The following is a 20,782-nucleotide window of genomic DNA, read 5'->3' on the forward strand; positions in this document are numbered from 1 at the left end:
GGCGAGAACAGGGCGGCCCCGGGTCCCGCGACAGCGCGGCCGCCGGTCTGTCCGGCCTGGGACCCAGCATTTCCAGGTGTGTTTTCTCATCGAGGAAACGTGAACCAAAGATGGTTCGGCTGAACAGACCGCTTCGAGGCATCTAGCTCATCGAGGGCAAACGACAGCGAGTCTTTTTCGCTCGAGGGAAAGTTAGACCACGCATTTTTGCAGTAAGGGGAGATCATGGCACCCCATTCCCCAGAAGTCACACTGGATAAATAAGGTGCTCCCGCTACCCAGATCTTGGCCACTCTCCCCCACCCTCCCCCCACTCGGCGCTGGGTGTGGACTGGGCGGGGGAAGGCTATATAGGAGCTTAAAGCATGAGGTCATGGGCGGAGGACGCTGCTGCCAAAACCGGTGGAGGTTCTTGTGTATTTCGAGGGGTAACGGTTCTCCGTCTTCGGCAGTGATACGTTCTCCCAGTTCCGGGGCGCCTGGACCAGAGAGCCCTCCGAAGGGGAGAGGGTTCTGGGCTCTTCTCATTGAGAATTTGGCCGGGGCCCAGCCCCCTCCGGGCCCTGCCACATACGCCGAGAAAGTCCGGGGATGGCGCACAGTGTTGGGGAGACTGAGAAAGGCTCAGATGCCAGGTGCCCGCTCCCCCTTCCTCCATCGTCGGTCATCTTCCAACCGGGCAGCTTCTATGATAGCCTCCTGGCCCCCCACCCCCATCCGACCCCCTCTGCCCAAGCGCCTCCCGGAGTCTTTCTCAAACTCTTGCCTTCATTCCTCCAAACCCCTCCCAGTTGCTCTTAGAATAAAGCCGAGCCCTGCAGCTCCGGTGTGATTTCGCCGCCGCCGACCTCTCCACGCTCACGGCTCCTCCTCCTTTACTGTAAGCCGGCCGCGCTTCTTTGTTCTGCGGCTGGGGGTGGGGTGGGGGACGCTCACCCTTCCCCTTCCACCTCTTTTTACTGACTCCTGCTGGACCTTCTGGGCTCGGCTCACTGCCCCTGCCTCCCAGAAGCCGTCCTGAGGATACAGCCATCCCTAACCCCCTCGGAGGAAAAGCCCACCCTAGACCTCCCGGCGGTGGCGGCCGTTTTCCCCGCGGAGGAGGAACAGCCCCGCCGGAGCGCCGTCGCTGCCTGGGGCCTGACCTCCAGGGAGGGAGTGGGCCAGGACCGAACCTCAAAACACCGTTCCCTCAAGACCTGGAAAAAGTAGCGCCCCGCCCAGAAACCTCAGCCCCTCCACCTCCCACCCCCTGCACACACCCACACACGCGTAAAGCGAGGAGAGGGCTTTTAATCTAAGCTCCTCCCTGGCACAGATAAAGAGCCTGACGCTGACAGCGAGTAAGTACAGGGCCTGAGGTCAGGGCGGAAATTCACAGCCTGGTCTTTCCTGCTCCTAAACCAATACCTGCAGAGTTGGATTGGGGCTCTGGGACTCAGGGTATTGCTGCTACACAGCCAAGGATGCTTGTATCGTCTTCAAAGAACCCCTCCATGATTGGCCCACTGCCAGCAGAGAGGTGGTGTGGCCTAATGGTTAGCCGCGCAGGCTCATTTTGAACAAGTTACCTAATCGTACTGGGTTCTGTTTCTTTGAAAGTAAGAGCGGTAGAATGGTACCGACAGTGTAGTGTTATGAGGTTTGAGTTAATATATGTAGAGACCTTAGAACAGTATCCAGGCAAGTTCTTGGATTATTTGTGCGTGGGGTTATGTGCCCCTTCCCAAAGATTCTAGAAAATTAGGTCCCCAGAGTCTTAACCGATGTAAGCATCAAAAATGACCTGGGAAATGCACAGACAATACATACAAAAGCCTTATTTAGCCAATAGATTCAGCCTTTAACAATGCCTGTGCTAGAAGACCATCCAGGGCTGAATAATCCCAAATCTGTGAGTGCTGGTTGTGGACTCGTAGAATGAGTGTCAGAAGGAAAACAGCTGAAATGAAAACATTACCGTGGATCTTTGAAATTCTAATTCAGCTGAAATACTAGTATTCCCCGTCTCAGTGCAAGTCCTGCCTTGTATGACCAAAGTCCTCCTAGAACTGCCAAAAAAAAAAAAAGAGAGAGAGACAGAGAGTAAGGGGATTATTATTATTAATTGTTAGATCCCTTTGCAGAACTTACCCCTATGGTAAAAGAGGGGTTTTTTGGTTTGTTTTTTTAAAATATATTTTATTGATTTTTTACAGAGAGGAAGGGAGAGGGATAGAGAGTTAGAATCATCGATGAGAAACATCGACCAGCTGCCTCCTGCACACCCCCTACTGGGGATGTGCCTGCAACCAAGGTACATGCCCTTGACTAGAATCGAACCTGGGACCCTTGAGTCCACAGGCTGATGGTCTATCTACTGAGGCAAAAGAGGTCTTTTTTAAATGCAATTCATTTGGGGGGAATAGGTTTAATGCATTCACATGATTCCAAATTCAAGTCTCCCATCCTGTCTGCCACCCACCGGTTCTCCCCTGTGGAGATAGCCAACTAGTTTCCAGCCAAGGCCTCTGCAGAGCTCCTGGGGCGCCTGTTTTAATACTTTATGTCCAGGGCCCCTTCTCCAACCCATGCAGAATCTCACCCTACTGCCCCCCTTCCCAACCTTTCAGCCTCAGTCCTACACAGGCTGTATTCAAAGTGACAAAAGCAAACACTTTGCGATTCTTTCTCCTCCACACTAATCATCACTAAGGTTTATTGAGTGCTGTCTATGTGCCAAGCGCTGTGCTAACTATTAGACATGTATTATTCTACTTAACCAGCCCCAAACCATCATCACCACAATATTCTTATTTTACAGATGCAGAGAGAAGTGGAGTATTAGATTACATAACTTGCTCCAGTTGGAATCCAGGCCAACCTGAACCCAAACCCTTTGTCTTAACCACTAGCCCTCTTGCCTCTCTGCAACATAGGAAAAATTCTGGGAACTGAAGGGAAAGGAGTGAGATGGAGTCTTTGAACTAGGGCAGATCTTAATTCAAATTCTGAGACTGGCCCTAATCAGCAATGAGACTTTGTGAAGGTTTTTTAACCTCTCTCTCAGCCCCCTCCTGTGAACTGGGACCACACATTTTCCATTGGCTTAATGTGAAGGTCAAGTGCATGTAAATAAAGGTTGTTTTAAATGCCCAGTAAACCAAATGCAACGTTTAGGTCTTGTATGGCTCTGATTTGAGTAAGCCAATGCTAAAAAGACATTGCTGAGACCATCAAGGAAATAAACTGTAGACTTGATAAAAATGTTAAATTATTAATTTGGTTAGCTGTGGTAACGGCATTGTGGTTATGGTCTTCTCCAGTTCTTGCCTGTTAGAGATACATAATGAAAAAATGTGGGTGAAAGTATGCCTGGGATTGATTTTCAAATACTTCAGCCCCCTCCACCAAAAAACCATGAGATAAGTAAAACAAGATTAGCAACGTATGGATCATTATTGAAGCCGTTCCTTATTCTGTCCTCCATACTTCTTTTGAATGTTTGAAATGTTTCAAATAAATTTGAAAAAAAATTAAAAATAAAATAATTATATAAAAAATTCCTAAAAATTTAATTATCAGGTTTATTCAATTATTGTAAATTATTATTAATAATTATGAAAGTTTGAATGTACATTATTGAAATAAAGGAGTGGCATGTGGGGTTGGGGGGACAAGAGGAGATAAACCAAAGAACTTATATACCCACTAGTCTATGCATAGCCCATGGACAGGCAATAGGGTAGTGAAGGCCTGGGGCGGGGGGGCTGGGAGGAGGGGCGTAAAGGGGGGTAAAATGGGAGATATCTGTAATACTATCAACAATAAGAAATCTCTTTTTAAAAAATAAATAGTATTGGCTTATAAGTAGGCATGCAAAAACGGCAATTTTGTTCCTGTGAGGCACTCAGGGCAGCACCTGCGTCTGGCAAGGTAAACCAGCATGGGGGGTGGGGGAGCCCAAGTGGACAGGTAATCGTAAGGACCCATCCAACCACACAAAGGACAATGTACAGGAAGGTAAATGGCAGGAGGACTGGGTGACAGGAACAGGCAAATTAAAATTGAGGAACAGGTTTTCCCCGAAAATGTACACCCTTCAAATACATGAATGAGAGAGTCCACAGAGTCACTTCAGGATGGCGTGGAGTAGGGATCAGATGCACGGGGCGAAATCCTCAATTCTGCTCCCGGTTCTCTGACCCAGTGCAGAACGACAGCTTTGAGTTCCCTCATTAGTCATTTTGGTGTTAAGACTTCTCTGGCCTCCTCCTGCTGGCCAGACTGGAAGTCCAAGAAATGCTGTTGGCTTTCACAAGAGAAGGATTATAGCTGAGTCCACGCTGTTACTTGCGAATCTCAAGGACAGATCAGAGCCACATGGAAATGTGATTCCTGGCCTGGCTGGGTGCTCAGTTGGTTAGAGCACCATCCCAATACACCAAGATTGTGGGTTTAATTAACCAATGAATGCATGAATAAGTGGAACAACAAATTGATGTGTTTTTTTTTTCTCTCTCCCTCCTTCTCTCTAAAAAAAAAAAATCAATAAAAATTTTTTAAATTATTTTTTAAAGTTTAGAAAATGCAGCCAATTCATAACCAAATGAAATGTTTTAGGCCTGGTAAAACATGTATTCATGAATTGTTCTAGGAGTAATTGGATTTCCACAGAAGGAATTATTTTTACGCATGACCCTGACTGGAAATGAAAGCTTGTCCTCTTTAAGAGAAAATTTGCACTTCAGAGAAAAGATAAGGCAATATATTCGGAAACCCTTCAAAGAAGCGAACACTTCTGTATAATACTTCCCTTTCTGTGAAAGGTAGCTCTTCAAGACAGCGGCTTAAAGGTGGAAAAGCTGGGGACCTAGACGGGGAAAGAAAACGCCACCTCTGCTTCCTGCCCCCCTCCCGGGTGCAGAATGAAGGCTCGGGGAGGCGACTGGGACCACGAGGCCGGAGCGCGTCAAGCATGTGCTTTAGGAATGAGTGAGGATGTACCTAACGCAGCTGCTGAAGGCTCGGTGGTCAAGAGCAAGTGAGTCTAGGGCAAGTTCAAGCCATGAAACGATGTGGTTGTGGGTGTTTCTCAAGCTCTAGTAGTTTCTTGGCCATCCTTGACTCGGTAACAACCAAAGCAACGGAAGCAAAACACAATGGGACTCCCATTTTAAAACCAGTAAGGCAGCATCCTTTCTGGTAGTCCCCTCAGCCCCCGCGTCTGTTGAGAGATCAGGCCTTACTCAAGACAGGAGGCCCAACTGGTGTTAGTTTAGCAATACTAAGCGATCACTATCTCAAGCAAGTTTCTAGCCAGAGAGAGAGAAAATAGGTTTCAGGCGATGAGAAGGTTCTCAGTTTAAGTCATATTTCCCAGAAACAAACGAGCTAGAATATGTGGTAGATCCTGTATCCAATACCAAAAATCAAAAGCAACTAATTGGATGAAATCACTGCTAAAAATTCCCGCACCCGCCTAGCTATGGTATTGGTACATGGTCGGTGGTGCTCAGGGGCTATGGTGGCCCACGATGGTCTCAAATGAGTGGCTTTGTTAGCTCTGAGGGTGACGAAGAGAGAGATTAAGTGCATTTCCTACTGTGGATGCAAATCTATTAAGTTTTCAATTGCTCAGTGTTTAAATGTAAGTGCAGACAATGGCTACTTTTCTAGAATCCTCAAAGGAGCCACAATTTTTTTTTTTTTTTTTTTTTTTTTTTTTTTTAGTGCGAGAGAGAACCCAGGAGACTGTGTATTAGAAAGAACTCTGGCAGGAAACAGGTAGCACACTGAATAGGCAACTGAGGAGTGTTTAAGGCGAGTACTATTTACTATAGTGTGCAGGCCAGGGGCTTTGTGGACGTACAAACTGGATCCCACACTTAGAAACGTCCCGCACTTAGTTTAATGCCTTGTGGTTGCCATCTCCAAATTCTTAGTCTTTTTTGAACAAAGGTTCCTGCATTCTCATTTTTTGCTGGGCCCCTCAAATTATGTCGTCAGTCCTGTGTTCAGTGTTATATGCCACAGGAGGGATGGGATAGCATCCAAGGACTAAAGTGAGTGTGGAGCCTTTACCACCGCTCAGTCAGAAAGGCAAGGAAGAGAAATAACTGGAATGGAGAGAGAGCTGTCGCTGAAGCGGTGGCTATGGCTAAGGCTGTAGGAGAAGGCCGCACAACAGAAGTGGTGGCCTTCTGTGGAAGAGCACAGCCATAGTCCACCCGCAGCCTGTAGAGAGGGAGGCCGGTGATAGATACCCCAGCTTCTCTCTCATCTACATGTGCCTCCCACTGACTGAACCAAGTAGGGCGCCAGAGGGCCTGGGAGCCTGCTGCTGGGAACAGTGGGAAAGGTCAGAGTGAGGCTGGAAAGGGCAGAGAATCCCCAGCTCAGGACTTTGACTTGAAATTTTCAGGATCAGAGTTAAGAATAAATAAAATGGCCGAAACCTGTTTGGCTCAGTGGATAGAGCATCGGCCTGCGGACTGAAAGGTCCCGGGTTCGGTTCCGGTCAGGGGCATGTGCCTTGGTTGCAGGCGTGTCCCCGGTGGGGAGTATGCAGGAGGCAGCTGGTTGATGTTTCTCTCTCATTGATGTTTCTAGCTCTCTATTTCTCTCCTTTCCTCTCTGTAAAAACTCAATAAAATATATTTTAAAAAAAATAAATAAATAAAATGGAAATATCGCAAACAACGAATTTCAGTAAAAGACGTCTCGCTGATTAAAGGATGATCATTTGGTATGCATCATGCATAGGTGCTTATACACTTTCAAAGGAAAAACAAGAAGATCAAAGAATTTCCATGAAAAGAGACTTGGGTATTTGAAAGAGTCATCGTTACTGAAGAGAGAGCCTCAGATTTCAAAATTTTAGAAGCATTCCAGGCCCCAAAGTCAAGTTTTGCAGACAGCCCTAGTCAGTTTGGCTCAGTGGATAGAGCCTCAGCCAGTGGACCAAAGGGGGATCGTGCAGAAGGCAACCGGTTCATGATTCTCTCTCATCATTGGTGTTTCTCTCTCTCTCTCTCTTCCTCTCCCTTCCTCTCTGAAATCAATAAAAATATTTTTTAAAAAATTTTTGCAGACAACCCCCCATTTCCCTTCACCTTTACTTTTCCTCTCACTCTTAGGCCAACATCACAACAAAAAGTACCTGTGACAGAATTGCAAGGGCCATGGCAGCTGAATAGGATATATTCCAACGTAGGATTCTGGTATAATTAAATATTTGAGGTACCTTTGGGTATAATTAAATATTTGTAGGAGCATTAGAAAGCTCTGTCAGAGGGAGTGTATTATGATGATTTGTAACCATTTCAACTTCTCAATTCCACAGAACATTTTAGATTATAGTAGCCCCCCTTTACCCGCGAGTTCGCTTTCGGCAATTTCAAATTGCTTGTGATCAATTAAGGTCCAAAAATACTAAATGAAAAGTTCCAGAAATAAACGTTTCATAAATTTTAAATTGTGCGCTGTTCAGAGCAGTGTGATGAAATCTGGTGCCATCCTGCTCCATCCCACAGAGGGTATGAGTCATGCCTTTGTCCAAAGTATGCAGGCGTAGATGCCATCCACCTGTTAGTCACTTAGGAACCATCTGGGTTATCAGGTTGACTGTTGCAGTATCAAAGCACTCGTGTTGAAGTAATTCTTATTTTACTTAATAATGTCTCATTCACATAATTTTATTGCAGGATATTGTTATTCTTGTTCTATTTTATTGTTAGTTACTGTGAATCTCTTACTGTACCTAATTTATAAATTAAACATTATCATAGGTATGTATAGGAAAAAAAACACAGTATATATAAGCTTCGGTTCTATCTGCAGTCTCAGACATCCACTGGGGCTCTTGGAATAAGGGAAGACTACTGTTTTCAGATGACTTTCAGAAAGTACATGTCACTGATTAATTTTCATTCCACTCAGATATGGGCTAAACTAAATGAATCCTTTATAATCTCCTTGAAAACCAAACATTTTGCTACAAATGCAAATAAAATTTCAGGGATATACACTTCATCAGTAAAAGTCACAGAACACAAAATTAATTATTTTCAAGTGTACAATTCAGTGACATTTAATATATTTGCAATGTTGTATAGCCATCACCTCATTTAGTTCCAAAACATTTTATCACCCCAAAGGGAAACCCCATACCCATTAAGCAGTCACTCCCCATTTTCCCCTCCCTCTAGCCCCTGGCAACCACTAATCTGTTTTCTGACTTTAGATTTATTACCTATTCTGGATATTTCATATAAATGGAATCACATAAGTGACCTTTTCTGTTTGGCTTTTTTTTCACTTAGCATAGTGTGTGTGTGTGTGTGTGTCTGTGTTAATATGTTTTTATTGATTTCAGAGAGAGGAAGGAAGAGAAGGGGAGAGAGAGAGAGAGAGAGAGAGAGAGAGAAACATTAATGAGGGAGAAACATGGATTGGCTGCCTCCTGCATGCTCCCTACTAGGGATTGACCCCACAACCCCAAACATGTGCCCTGACTGGGAATTGAACCAGCGACCTCCTGGAGTATGGGCAAGGTTCAACCAACTGAGCCACACTGAGGCCGGCAGCATAATGTTTTTGAGCTTTGTCCATGCTGTAGCATGTGTCAGTACTTCATTCCTTGTTATGGCTGGATAATATTCCATTGTACGGATATACAACATTTTCTTTATCAGTTCATCAGTTGATAGACATTTCGGTTGTTCCCACCTTTGGGCAATTGTGAATAATGGCGCTATGAACATGAGTGCATGTACTTATTTGAGTACAAATTTTCAGTTCTTTGGGGTATACACATAGGAGTGGAATTATTAGGTCATAAGATAATTCTATGTTTAACTTTTTGAGGAACTAACAAATTGTTTACATTTAATCTCCTTAAGGGAACTCACTCTTTGGAATCCTTTTAGAAACACTCATTTACAGTCACTTGTTTCAGACCTGGAGTAACTTAGCCCATTCTTACCTACAAAATAAAAAACAAAGTTCCAAAAAGTTTTCATATGGAAAGATACTCCTAGTTAGCAATTGACTTGAGTTCTTATAATTTATTTAAGTTATTAGTTTATAAAAGTAATACAGGCAAAAAGAAAATACAGATCACTGGGAACCCTTATACACGCACTTTTTTAAAAAACAAAAATAGCCCCAAAGTACTTATCAATAGATCCAGCCCGAAATAGAAAATGAAATTAAGTCAATGAACAAAAACAATACAGTAGGCCTCTGAATGGTAAGAATTTCACATCAGAAAGCACCCTAACCTAGTTTTTTCAATTCAGCCTATGGCTCTAATCATTTGAAACATGATTGTCTAACTGTATTAAATAATATTTACCAAGTAAATCAACTCTGACACTGTTACTGAGCCTACATTTACAAGGTGTGCTTTGGGTTTGTTTTTTTCTTGATGGTTTTAAAAAATTTTATCTATTTATTTGACTTAAGAATATTTGTTTTTGCCCTAACCGGTATGGCTCAATGGATAGAATGTCGGTCTGCAGACTCAAGGGTCCCAGGTTCGATTCCAGTCAGGGGCATGTACCTTGGTTGCAGATACATCCCCAGTAGGGGGTGTGCAGGAGGCAGCTGATCGATGTTTCTCTCTCATCGATGTTTCTAACTCTCTATCCCTCTCCCTTCCTCTCTCTAAGGAATCAATAAAATATATTTCTTAAAAAAAGAATATTTGTTTTCCACTTTTGAATTGAGCAGGGAACACAAAATTTTGGCAAACTGATGGACTCCGAGGCCCTGCCTAGGTATAAGCTTTCTTTTTAAAATTAACATATAATAGAAAAAAAGAAAATTTTAAAAAATAGTAAAATTAACATAACAAAATTGATGTGTGTGCGTACAGTTCTGTGTAAACATTATCACAATCAGGATACAGGCAGTTTCTTTCACCGACCCCCCAAATCCCTTGTGCTGTCCCTTTAAATCATGTTCTCCACCCCCACCGCTAACCCCTAGCAACCACTGGTCTGCTCTTCATCATTCTTTATGTTGCCTTTTTCCTGAATGTCATCTAAATGGAATCATACAGTATATGATCTTTTGAGATGCTCCTTTCACTCCACACAATGCCTTTGAGATGCATTCATGTTGCTGCATGTAATAATAGTTCATTCCTTTTACTGCTAAATAGTATTCATATTATACTAGCAAGAGCATTTATTGTTAAACAGTGTTTCATACTAAATAGTAGGAATGTGCTGACTTTATCTCTTCACCCCTCGAAGGACAGTCAGGTTGTCTCCAGTGTTGGCGATGATTACAAATAAAGCTGATACAAACATTCATGTGCAGGTTTGGGGGAGAACAAAAGATGTGTTTCTCTAAAATACTTCGCAGGGGGATCATGTTTAACTTTATAAGAAACAGGCACATTGTTTTCCCTAGTACTATTTTATATTCCGACCAGCAATGAGAGTTCCAACTGTGCCATTAGTAGGTACTCTCATGCTTTTGTTGTTGTTTTCATTTTAATTGATGTGTCGTAATATCTCATCATGGTTTTGATCTGCACTTTCCTAATGCAAACTAGGAACCCACTTTGGTGAAGTGTCTAAACATTTAAGTGTTTTGCCCCTCATCTTTAAAAATAAAGATCCAGCCTGGCTGGTGTGGCTCAGTGGTTAAGCGTCGACCTATGAACCAGGAGGTTACAGTTCAATTCCTGGTCAGGGCACATGCCCTGGTTGCGGGCTCAATTCTGGGGTGTGCAGGAGGCAGATGATCAATGATTCTCGCTCATCATTGATGTTTCTCTCTCTCTCCTGCTCCATTCCTCTCTGAAATCAATAAAAACATATATTTAAAAAAAAAAAAAGAAAAGAAAACCATCCACCTACATATTTCACCTATTTATTTTACTTATTGTCTGTTCCCCCTATAAAAATGTAAGTTCCATGAAGGCAGAGATTTTGGTCTATACCACTCATTGCTCTAACAGCTATAACCTAAAATGCTTGTAACTTACAATATCCTATCACCTATAATAGTGCTTTCCATAGTAAATGTCTATTTGTTGAATGAATGAACTAACATTTATTGAGTACTTACTATGTATCAGTCACAATTCTGAAAGCATCACATTTATTGTTTTTTGTTGTCATGTAATTATTTTATCAATAATTTTAATTTAATCTTTACAAGTCTTTAACTGTTCAACAAACACATTGAGCAGTTATTATGTGGCAATAACTATGCTAGGATTTAGGAATTAAGTGAAAACTACCCTAAGACACAGACAGGTTGATACTGTAAGATAAGGAAGGCACAGGAACGTGGCAAAGAACAGGAGGAACCCTGAAATGAGACTTGGGGGTCAAGGAGAGCTTTCTGGAGAACTGATCATTTGGATTAGACAGAAGGGAATAAACTAGCTTATACTTTCCCCATAATATTAAACAGAATTAAGTGTTAAAGCTCAATTACTTTTGTTCTTGTTTACAGTCATGAAAATTACTATAAAGGAAGCACTATATACTTAAAAAGCATTGGAAATAAACAAAAGTTATTAGGCATTGTTTCTTATCATGATAAGTATCTTTGTTTTAACACAATGCTTTCCTCATTTTTTATTGGATTGTCTGTTTTCCTACTATTGAGTGTTGAGTTTCTCTAGATACAAGTCCTTTGTTGGGTAGGTGATTTGAACATACTTTCCCCTAGTCTGTAGCTTTTCATTCTCCTAGTGTCTTTGAAAGGCAAAAGGTTTTCATTTTAGTAAAGTCCAATTTATCATTTTTTTATTTTATGGGTTGTGCTTTTGGTAACCAAGTCTAAGAAAACTTTCCCTAATCCCAGATCATGAACATTTCGACTATATTTTCTTCTAAAAGTTCTATTATTCATTTTATATTTTAATCTAAGATCCATTTTATAAATTTTAATTTAATTTTTTCCATCACCTTTTATTCTTCTATGCACTCTACCATCTCTACCCATCCCCCTCCACCCCTGCAATCACCACACTGTTGTCCATGTCCATGAGCTCTCTCTGTTTTTTCTCAATCCTTCCACTCCACTCTCCCCAAGTCTATGATCCATTTTTAAAAATATATTTTTATTGATTTCAGAGAGGAAGGAAGAAGGAGAAACTTCCTCCTGCACACCCCCTACTGGGGATCAAACTGGCAACCAGTGCATGTGCCCTTGACCTGAATCCAACCAGGGACCTTTTAGTACAAGCATGCCAAACTCATGGCCCGTGGGTTGCATGCAGCCCATAACAAATATTTTTCTGGCCCTGCCAATATAACGGTATGTAAGAAACATTTTAATAAAAATTGCATAATTTAATTTTTACCATATCCTGTTATACATAATCTATAATAATAAAAGTGTAATATGCTAATTAGACGGGACGTCCTTCCGGACGAAGCCAGGGCTGCAAAGGAAGCCGGGTCCTGGGTGCCAGAGGGAAGCCGGTGCTGGCAGCTGGGGGAAGGAAGGCCCACTCTTGCACAAATGTTGTGCCTCTAGTCCTATATAATAAAAGCCCAGCGGCCGAACTGCAGAACAACCAGAACAACCTGCGGACCAGTCGCTATGACGCTTACTGACCGCCAGGGGGCAGACACTCAACACAGGAGCTGCCTCCTGATGGTCAGTGCGCTCCCATAGTGGGAGTGCAGCTCCGCTGACCCGCTTGAGGGCTGCTCCTGGTGTGAACCCTGGGCCGTTGGGTAGGAACCATAGCCTCCTCACCCCAGGCTCCTCCTCCTTGCTCTCTGCAGCCTCCTCCAGATTCCTGGAGGCTGCGCAGACCCTGGGGGCTGGGAGGCAGGTTCATGGCTGCTGCCTCTCAGTGCTATTGTCCCTGGGCCCAGCTTCGACCAGGTTCCCTGGAGAGGTGAGTGCTCCGGCTCCATAGAAGATGCCAGACCAGGGAGCAGCCACTCAGAGGGCGGGTCCACAGCTGACCAGGATGAGCGGCACACCCACAGCGGGCTGATCCCCGCAGGCCATGCCCCCAACCAGTGCACAGATTCCACACAAATTCTAGTTATTAATGGTGAACTACAATGTTAGATAATGACTGATTACTATAATCATGTTGCATTTCTTTCCCTTACACACCTTAAGTGCAGGCACACCATTTCGCTCCACTAATAGTAGCAGCGAATATTTTAGCAGCCAATTGCCTGACTGACTTGTTTGGTGTGCGCAACAGGAAATATTTCGCTTTTGGAGAACAAGAAAAATAGGCTTATTTGCGTTACGCTTATTGATTTGTGAAGTTATTCAGTGTCTGGTAAGTTAATGTTCAAGAAAAAATATTAATTTTTATTAAAATGTTCTATTATTTTATGTTAACAATTACTCATTTATTTCAGCCCTTTGTATTCAGCATGTCTCTATCGAAATAAACCTACGTTTCTATGAAAATTGAAGCTTTTGTTTTTTTAGGGTCCACATAAACTTAAACCTTATTTGGCCTGTGTTAGCCTTTGCGTTTGACATGCTTGCTTTAGTCTGTAGGCTGACACTATCCACTGAGTCAAATTAGTGACAGCTTTTTATTTAATTTTTATATGAAGTGTGAAACTGAGGTCAAGATTTTCTATATTGAGATCATTTTCTATGACCTCTTGCATATGGATGGTCACTGTTCTGACACCATATGTTGAAAAGACTATCCCTTCTACCTTGAATTGCTTTTGCACCTTTGTTAGCAATCCACATTTTGAAAATCAATTGCTGGACAGTCCAGTGAGCTATACTTCTGTCCTCCACTAATACTATACTGTCCTGATTACTGCTGCCTCATAGTAAGTCTTAAAATTGGTTAGACTGGCCCTATCCGATTTGGCTCAGTAGATAGAGTGTTGGCCTCTGGACTGAGGATCCTAGGTTCGATTCAGTTTGAGTCTGGGCTGAGGGATGAACCCCTGGTAGGGAGCATGTAGGAGGCAGCCAACCAATGATCCTCTCTCATCATTGGTGTTTCTATCTCTCTCTCCCTCGTCCTTCCTCTCTGAAATCAATCAATATATATATTTAAAAAATAAAGAAATTAGTTAGACTTATTCCTCTCTCTTTATCCTTCATTTTCAAAATTGTTTTGGCTATTCTGTTCCCTTTGCCTTTCCAAATAAATCTTAGAATCGGCTTACCTATATAAGCAAAAATCATATTGGACTTTTTATTGCAATTGTATTAAATCTATAGATTTATTTGAAGAAAATGGACATGTCTAACTAAATTGAGTCTTATAACCTATGAACACACTGTCTCTCCATTTATATGTATATTTTTATTTCTTTCCTCAGTGCTTATAGTTGTCAGCATATAGATCCTATATGTTTTGTTAAATTTATGCTTAAATATTTCTATTTTTAAAAAATGTAATGATTTTAAAAAAAATTTGGTTTCCAAATTGTTTACTGTAGACCCAAAGAAATATGATGCATTTTTTTTGTCAGTTGACTTTATGTTCTGTGGCTGTGCTAAACATGTTTTTTTGTAGCTTCCTTGGGATTTTCTCTATAGAAAATGTCACCTGCAAATGGGCACAATATTCTTTTTAAAAAATATATATTTTTATTGATTTCAGAGAGAACAGGAGAGGGAAAAAGAGATAGAAACATCAACGATGAGAGAGAATCATTGATTGGCTGCCTCCTGCAAACCCCCTTCTCCCCCTCGGATTGAGACCACAACCCTGGCATGGGCCCTTGACGAGAATCGAACCTGGGGCCCTTCAGTCCGCAGGCCGACGCTCTATCCACTGAACCAAACCAGCTAGAGGCACAGTATTCTTTCTTTCTAATCTGTATGCCTTTTACTTTCTTCCTCTCCTTATTGCTCTGACTAGGACTCCTGTGCTGCATGGAATAGGAATGATGAGAGAGGACCTCCTTGCTTTGTTTCCGATCTTAGGGGGAAAGCATTTAGTGTTTCACGGTTAAGCATGATGTTAGCTCTAGGTATTTTGTAGACACCCTTTATCAAATTAAGGAAATTCCTTCTGTTTCTAGATTGCTGAAAGGTTTTGTTTTATTTGTGGGGTTTTTTTTTTATCATGAATGGATGCTGGATGTTTTCATATGCTTTTTCTTCATTGTTTGATGTGCTCTTTTCATTTTATCCTCTTCAATTTTTGTAATATGGTGAATTTCATTGATTGGTTTTTAAATTTGGAACCAGGCTTTCATTCCAAACCCTATTTGGCCGTAGAGTAGTATTCTTTTTATATATTGCTGGATTTAATTTCCTAATATTTTGATGAGTATTTTCATATACTAGTTATGAGACATATTGATCTATAGCAGTGATGGCGAACCTATGACACACGTGTCAAAGGTGACACGTGAACTCATTTTTTTGGTTGATTTTTCTTTGTTAAATGACATTTAAATATATAAAATAAATATCAAAAATATAAGTCTTTGTTTTACTGTGGTTGCAAATATCAAAAAATTTCTATATGTGACACAGCATCAGAGTTAAGTTAGGGTTTTTCAAAATGCTGACATGCTGAGCTCAAAAGGTTCACCATCACTGGTCTATAGTTTTCTTTCTTGTACTGTCATGGCCTCGTTTGCTATCAATCCTATATATTAAAAGCCCAGTGACCAAAACAGCAAAACGACCAGAGACCAGAATGACTGTGGACCCTCGCTCCTGCTGGCCCCGCCTCCCCAGTGAGAACCCCCACCCCAATAGGGGGCATGGCCGGCCTGCAAATCGCCCATGACCCCTCACCACTGCCAGCCTTACCCACCAGTGGGGACCCCCACCCTGATCTGGGGCCCCCATCAGGGCAGGCCGGCCAGCCCCAACCCGTGCACCAGGTCTCTATCCTATATAATAAAAGGGTAATATGCAAATTGACCCTAACAGCAGAACAACCAGAAAGCCCACTCAACCAGTCACTATGAGGCCCACTGGCCACCTCTTAGTCCTTTTCCCTGGCCAGCAGGCTCTGATTGCCCGATGGCAAATGGGGAACTTGGGTGGGTGATGGTGGGAGGCGGGGCTGGCTGTGGGCAGCCAGGGAAGAGGGCCCTGATTGCAGGCCAGGACTAGGGACTGTACCCGTGTATGAATTTTGTGCGCCAGGCCTCTAGTAGACTCATAAAATAGTTGTGAAGTGTTCCCTTTTCTCTATTTTCTGGAAAATATTGTGTAGAATTAGTGCTATTTGTTCTTTAAAAGTTTAATAGAATTTGCCAGTGAAAACGTCTGGGCCTAGAATTATTTGGGTTTTTGTTTGTTTGTTTGTTTGTTTATATATTTTATTGATTTTTACAGAGAGGAAGGGAAAGGGATAGAGAGTTAGAAACATCGATGAGAGAGAAACATCGAGCAGCTGCCTCCTGCACACTCCCCACTGGGGATGTGCCCACAATCAAGGTACATGCCCTTGACTGGAATCAAACCTGGGACCCTTGAGTCCGCAGGCCGACGCTCTATCTGCTCAGCCAAACCTGTTAGCTTAGAACTCTAGGTGTGGTTGCATGGGTCCCTGAAGCTGTGTTCTTTTTTTTTCTTTTTAAATTTACTTTGTGTGTGTGTTCATTTTTTCAATCTTCTTTCTCTCTATTGTTAAGACTGAATTATTTCTATTGATCAACCTTTAAGTTCATAGATTCTTTTCTGTCATCTCCATTCTGCTACTGAGCTCATCTGATTGTATTTTTTCTTTTAAAATATTTCCCCATTCAAGTCTTTATATCTTCTCTTTTCATTGAGACTTTCTCTATTTCCATTTGTTTCTAGGGTGTTCATCTGTACTTCTTTGAGCATGGTTATAATGGCTGTTTAAAAGTCTTTGTCTCATAATTACATTTGTGTCTTCTTGGGGTTGGTGTCTGTTGATTGTCTTTTCCTTTATTAGTTGTGATTTTCCAGGCTCTTTGTCTGCTGATTAATGTTGGATTGTATCTTGGATATTTCTAAGAGCAAAAACAGGATGCCTCAAAAACGAGGGCTTATTAGTAGGCTTTCCCAGTTGGACAGAGTTCAGCAAGATCATTACAAACCAGGGCAGTGTCAAAGAGGATTGAGCATAGTTTTTGGAAAAACATACACCGGATATGTACAGAAAGGTTCATGTTGAACTCTATTGCTTTTGGATGAGTATTGCTTTTTAAAGCAATTGCACTGATGTGCAAGTTAAAATACCTGTGAAAATACTAAAATATCTTTGATAGCTGAGTCTCTAGGCCCCCATTACCTCAGCTTTTTAAGGAAACCCCAAACCTTCCTTTAATCCAGCAACTAAAGAGTTAACATCTGCCCCAGCAGGGAATCTACTGGACCCTATTCCAGAACTGCGGTTGAATACCATTCTGATGGGTCAAGGCCAGTGCCTACCGGTCATTAAATATTTGGAATATCACCTCTGCCTGTACCTTACATTTGTGCAGCATTTTATAGTTTACAAAAGATGTTTACACATATTATCTTAGTTAAGCTTCATGCCAACTCTGTGACATCAGTAGGACTTATTATTGCCATCATAAAATATTTTAACTATAAAATATGTGTGGGGTATGAATCACTATTGGGGAACTCCAGGCTCAGAAAGGTTATCATGTTCTCAAGGTCACATGACTGTAGGAACTGGAGTGTAAACTCCTAGTAGCATCAGCAACGGGACATGCCTGAAGTGCTGGGTTCGGGGAAGGCAGATTTCACTCTGGACTGGATAGCTCTGGGAAGGCATTTACAGGAGAAGGGCTCCGAGCTTGTACGGAGGGACTGATGGGATCTGGAAGACAGAGACGAAGAGCGAGGTGATCATTTTAAGACCCCTTCTCTGTAGGTGTTGGAACTGAAATTCCTCAAGGTCAGTCCCAGAGAGCACCTGAGACAGGCCTCTCTTACACAATATTGTTTGCTCAATTCTGGATTGCTGGTGAAGGAAGCAGGAAATGGACATTCATGAGCTGCTGGAAATGAATTGTACTCATCGGGCCGTTTTTCTCCAGAAAGAGCAGTTGGTGAGAAAGTGAAAAAGTCTTAAATATTATTCACAGCTACTGAGCTGCGCCTGCCAAGTCCACAAGGCTTATCCAGGAGAGGACGATGCTCGAAGTCTCAGCATGGCAACCACAGCCCTAAAGTTCTTTGGGTGCCTGAGTCCTGTGAGCAGGGGCGATGGGAACAATTTGCTCACATAACACTCCTGTGGCCCCTTCCAGCAGCAGGGTTGTGTCCATGTTAGTTTGTTTTTTGCTTTTTAAAAAATATTATTTTAGCTGAAACCGGTTTGGCTCAGTGGATAGAGCGTTGGCCTGCGGACTGAGAGGTCCCGGGTTCGATTCTGGTCAGGGGCATGTGCCTGGGTTGCGGGCACATCCCCAGTAGGAGATGTGCAGGAGGCAGCTGATCGATGTTTCTCTCTCATCGATATTTCTAACTCTCTATCTCTCTCCCTTCTTCTCTGTAAAAAATCAATAAAATATATTTTTTAAAAAATTATTTTATTGACTTCAGAGAGGAAGGGAGAAGGAGAGAGAGGTAGGAACATCACTGATGAGAGAGTTATTCAGTGTCTGCTAAGTTAATATTCAAGAAAAAATATTAATTTTTATTAAAATGTTCTATTATTTTATGTTAATGATTACTCATTTATTTCAGCCCTTTGTATTCAGCATGTCTCATCGAATAAATCTACATTTCTATGAAAATGGAAGCTTTTGTTTTCTTGGGGCCCACATAAACTTAAACAGTGTTTATTTGGCCTGTGTTAGCCTTTGAGTTTGACCTGCCTGGTGTAGAGAATGAAGGGGGAGAAAGACATGGGTGAGGTCTAAGGGGCCTCTCAGTATACAAATGACTCTCAAACTTTCTCTGCCTCAACATACCTAAGGTGGGCAGCAATGGCCAGCGGCCATCTCGGGATCTGCTGTGAGTGAGGGCTCCTGGGGGAGGTGCTGTCAGTGCCCCTCGATGCTCTGCCCACCTGGGAGGCCACCTGCAACTTTGGTGGAAGTTCCTGGCTCCCTGTGACCCAAGCACCTGCTCCTTCTGGCTCTGAGCCTCTCTGGTCCCAGTACCACATCAGCCACACTCCCAGGAACAATCCCTAATCAATCAGGTGGTAGTTTGTGAACAAATACTTCAGTGTCCTGCCTTCAGTGGGACAATTTGAAGGTGTGGTTTACAGTCTTTCAGGGGGTCCCCAGTGGGATTGGGCCGCAGCTGCCCTCAGGAGCAGCCTGCCCGTGGATGAATTCTGTTTAGACATTTCCCCTTTCCTTGTCTCAATTCCTCAAGCCCTAACTGTGCTTCCTGGGACCACCTCCAAAACACACCATTTATATCCAAATTCTTATCTAAATATCTGCTTTTAGGGGAAGCCACGCCAAGGCAGTACCCTTGGAGGTCACGTGTCCGTTGAGAATTCCGGTTGTACAGGCAAGGCCTCTGACCGACCTTGGCCCATATTTTGCCAGATGCACCATGAGCATGGCATTGCTTTTTGGGGGGAAGGAGACCCATAAGACCCTTGTAGGATGAATCCAAAGTGCTTCCAAAACTGGGGGGAAAGCATTTGTTCAAATCCGTAAGTGGGAGATTCCATCACAGAGGATCTCACTAAAAGGGTGCACGCAGTGAGGCCTGTCCTACAGTCAGCTTATAAGCAGGCCTTACAAGAACAAGCGGGAGCAGCCAGGGCCTCTGGACAAGGTTGTGCCGTTGTGCCCTGGCCGAGGGGGCAAGGACCCGAATTCTGGCCTGTATTCCACTCAACCAGCAGTGTGCCCACGTGCGGGGTCTCCCTTTTAAAGGGTGCAGCTCACACATGGCCCCGTGTGCAGCCACCGCCTGCTGGTTCACTCTGAAAAATCGACTAGGCCTCATCTTCACATCCAAACTATCACTGCTAGAGATGTATTCTTTATAACAATGGTCCGCCGATCTAGAGCAAAAGCAATGGGAGAGCCCCGGGCTGTTTGTTGTAATGGAATTTTCCTCGTGTGAAAAGCTAAGCGCTGCTGTTGTATTATTAACGGAGTTTTATCCTCTTTTTTCCCCACCAACTTGACAGTTTTAGTATCATGTTGGTACGATTTATTCCACTAAATGATGAGAATACGTCCATGTCACCTTTCTATCTTCCTTTGTTAAATTGGAAATGTTTGTGTTCTTGCAGCAAAGTCCGATATTGAATGAGATTTGAACTTGTTTGCTGTGTGCGGAATGGGATTACCACCCCTGCCGGTGTCCACTCTCAGGTCTTTGTGCTGGGGAGGCCCCGGTTATGTGGGCAAACGGCTGCTTATTCTCAGCAATAAAAATGAGCAAATAATGTGAAAGCGCCCATCCCTCAGAGAGCAGAAGAGTGACCTCTGTTTGACCTTGGGGTCTGTGCACTGAAGAGAAAAGCTCCCTAACAGACAAAACAAGCTTCGAGCCAGAGAGAAAGCGAAGAAGATTGCTTACTTTCTGATTACTTTGTTTAAACCGACCTCCTCTCTAGTTTATAATCCTTTATGGGAGCATATTAGGAAGGGGCAGCTTAAGGTCTGTTTAGAGCGGGGAAAAATCATGAAATAAACAATTAATATTTAGGAAAGAGGCCCAGGACTCTCTAGCTGTGGGCTTTTTCTCCCTGGTTTAATGAAGAGCAGCCTTGGGCTGTGGTCTTAGGCAGTCCATGTATTTATTTTAATTTCTGTTGTCATATATTCACTTATTACACCCTTTGTGCTATTTTGGACAGTCCAAAATTAGGGGGAGACATGGAAGTAAATAATGCGATCATTTCTGCTGGCACGAGTCATGTATGGACTAAGGAGTGTCAATTCCAGCAACAGGA

This window comes from Myotis davidii, unplaced genomic scaffold (assembly GCF_000327345.1).
Source record: "Myotis davidii unplaced genomic scaffold, ASM32734v1 scaffold167, whole genome shotgun sequence".
In the NCBI taxonomy this organism is placed as follows: domain Eukaryota; kingdom Metazoa; phylum Chordata; class Mammalia; order Chiroptera; family Vespertilionidae; genus Myotis; species Myotis davidii.